Source organism: Anguilla rostrata, chromosome 10 (genome assembly GCF_018555375.3).
Source record: "Anguilla rostrata isolate EN2019 chromosome 10, ASM1855537v3, whole genome shotgun sequence".
NCBI lineage: Eukaryota > Metazoa > Chordata > Actinopteri > Anguilliformes > Anguillidae > Anguilla > Anguilla rostrata.
Window position 1 is genome coordinate 292,501 of NC_057942.1, and position 3,197 is coordinate 295,697.

At 44.1% G+C, this 3,197-nt stretch overlaps 1 long non-coding RNA gene across 1 annotated transcript in view; it reads left to right on the forward strand.

The window, feature by feature from the left end:
* Positions 1–2,816, forward strand: part of LOC135264553 (uncharacterized) — a 46,255-nt gene extending 43,439 nt beyond the window's left edge. Inside the window, exons 2-3 of the long non-coding RNA XR_010332734.1 lie at positions 215–307; positions 1,064–2,816. This is a non-coding gene — a long non-coding RNA (uncharacterized LOC135264553). The remainder of the gene's footprint in view (positions 1–214; positions 308–1,063) is intronic.
* Positions 2,817–3,197: the final 381 nt, after the last annotated feature.

Here is a 3,197-nt window from a genome sequence, read left to right on the forward strand (position 1 = left end):
TATATCACAGCTACAGAGTTTAGGAAGTAGCATCACACAAATTACATCTGAGGAAATAGTCACAATGTTAATTTGAATAATTAACTGCCGATGTTCACTATGACATGAGTATCTCTGTTTAATGTCATGAGTGTAGAATAGTCAATGGATGATTTGGTGTTTAGGGGTGAATGATATCCTTCCTCACTTTATCTGCCATTTTACTGTATTACAGCCATGGAATTCTGCACATCTGGCTGATGAAGCTGATGAAACAGGACAGCATCGCTACTTTACCTGGGCTGCTGGTCCTCAGCATGGTGTCCAGGTATGTTTGGACTCTGAGTAAAGAATATATCTGTCAATGACCATCTCATAATGACACAGAGGTTTCACTGTGGGGAGCACTGAATTAGACACAGCCTTTTCCACACTGCTCCTCAAACTCCTGAGATCTTTCTGCACTTTCCTCATAATTTCTGCATATATATGTCAAAATGACCTTGAGTGAGTGAATTAAAATGTCAAATCCCTTTTGTGAAACTGTTATAGAATTAATAACCACCAACGGCTATATTCTGGGTCCTGAGAGTGTGGTTTATAATTACCTTTATTCTCACTAACGCTCAATCATATAGACTGATATGCAGACTTCATTCTAAACCCTCACAGTCATATAGATGCAGCACTTTCCCACAGACTACACACTGTTCTGTTTGATACATCTCCTTCTTCTTTCAACAAGGCCAACATAAATCCTCATAAGATATATATATATATATATTTATATTTGAAATTCTGCTTAAATCCATGTAAGCCTGTATCCTCCCATCAGATCATGTCCAAAGCCCCACTTCCAGTCCCCGGACAGTAATAAACCTCCAGCCCTGACCCTTATCTCCTCCACTCTCACAAATCATTTCCAGCTTCTGCCAAAAAAGGTTGACAGGAATGGGAGCAGTGGAAAGTCGAGGCTCAGGATGCTTATCTCTGGCCCCAGACAGTGGATATTGGGAAGGCCTGGATTTGCTCGCTGCTATCTCCGGCAGCCATTGTTGTGCGTTTAATTTTGCTGTGAGTACAGGAGGACGAGGGAGAGCGCGTGCGGGCGGATGGCTCCGCAGTAGAGACGCAAGGTTATACGAGGCAGACAGACGGGGGGAGCAGCGGCGTTCAGAAAGACGGATTATCCCGCCACCGTCGGCCTGCGCTGCTCCTGAGAGGATAATGCAATCTAGCGAGGAAATTCTACCAGGAATGAAAGAAAAACATGGCTGCTGCGCCGGCTGTGTCCGATGTGTAAATGAATAAATATTACTTTCCCATCCCGCCTGATTACGCGCTCGCCTTCCCTGACCCCCCCAGCAGCACGATGTCTGGGGACCGGGGCGAGAATCTCAGCGTGCCGCTGGAATGATTAGGATTGGCCAGCGGGAGTCACACTGGGGCCGCCCTCTTTAGGGCCCGCCTCCGAGTCGACTGGAGAAAAATAATTTCAGTCTGTTTGTGCAGGTTCTGCGATCCTCAATCCAGAACTACACTGTAGTCCTTTCCCAATGTCACAGTGAGCAGGTTGGCTATCTGTGCGAACAGTGGTGTAATCAGTGTAGTTTACCTGATTTGTGATCTTTAGTGGTAATGAGGGGAAAAATTATTACTGCCACTGCTTTCAGTAACTGATCCATACTAAATCACACAAACAATGCTAACTCATGAATAAAATTATCATGACCAAAAAGAAGAATAAATTTAGACACAACAAAAAGGATCAAAAGACACTTCAGTCACACAACAATAAATTATAGGCAGACTCAGCTTAGTCACACACAAATGGCCGTGAGTCACAGAGACACAATGGCAGCAGCACAAAGCACTGCATCAATGCAGGCCAGTTACAGGTCGCCATGACAACATGGCATATCACAAGGATGTCATACCTGTACCTGTTACCTTTATCACATGCTTTAATGTCCACACATCTGTATTTGTTACCTCCATCATGTGATTCTGGTTCCACACATCTGTATCTGTTACCCCTATCATGTGGTTCAGGTGGCACACACCTGTATCTGTTACCCCTATCATGCGATTCAGGTGGCACACACCTGGTTTTGTGTTCTGGATGTTCACCACTGGCTGCGGTTCTAGATTGTGATCTAGATCAGTGTAGTTTTGTGCTTTCTGGTGTCTGGAAACCTGCCCATCAGCACTGCTGTGATTTATGGCTGCATTATCAGTCTCCTTCAGCTGATGCTGTCGAGCCTCCGACTGCTGATTCCTTCACACAAGTGAGCAGGAATAAATAAATGTTCCGCTGGGCTGACAAAGCCTTTGATTAATACTGCAATCCACACAAAGGTAGCATTACACAGGAGACACAATGAACTATGTATTGCAGTTTTTTTTTTTTAAACAAGCAATTGTTTGCAAACTTATAATTGAGGAGTCATGGCCACCTGAAATAATGCCTTTAAATATAAAATAATATAAAATAATATAATATAATATAATATAATATAATTAATTAATGTATAATCTTGTACAGTATGCTCACTTTGTTTCTGCTCTCTCCAGTTTTTAGCCTGTTATCCCTCTCTACCTGTCTCTTAGGTACAGGCAGACAGGTGAGGTCTGTATTCTACACAGGTGATGTATATCTGCCTCTTTCTCTCCTGCGTGCATTTTCTCTATTCCAGAAATTCCACGGTTGCTGCTCTTAAAATGCATCCAGCCTGAATTCTTGTCCTTGGTCGTCCCGGTTGTTATTCTCTGTGCTTCCTCAGTGTGTTTGTATGAGGAGTGTCTCACGGGTCAGAGCTGGCCGCAGTGTGTGGGGGTTTGAGGGTGCAACCAGGGGCTGAGATGGCCCAAAAAATCAGCCCAGGGAGCCAGGGAGCCGGGGTCATTCTCTGGCTGCTACTGCTCTCCACACATGAAACCAGTTCAGTTTATTAATACCATAGAGTGCCTGTTTTCTTTTACTGAAACAACCATAGAGTGCCTGCTTTCTTTTACTGAAACAACCATAGAGTGCCTGTTTTATTAATGAAACAACCATAGAGTGCCTGCTTTTAATGGGAGGAAGACACCTTGTTTATTTCTTTAGTTCCTTCAGTCATCGTGGGTATTTGGCTGTAGATATCACTGCCGCAGTGAGCCGCGGGGTCCAGGCGCATGCAGATCCACTGGAATGTTGTTGGGTCAGTCGAGAGTGTTTG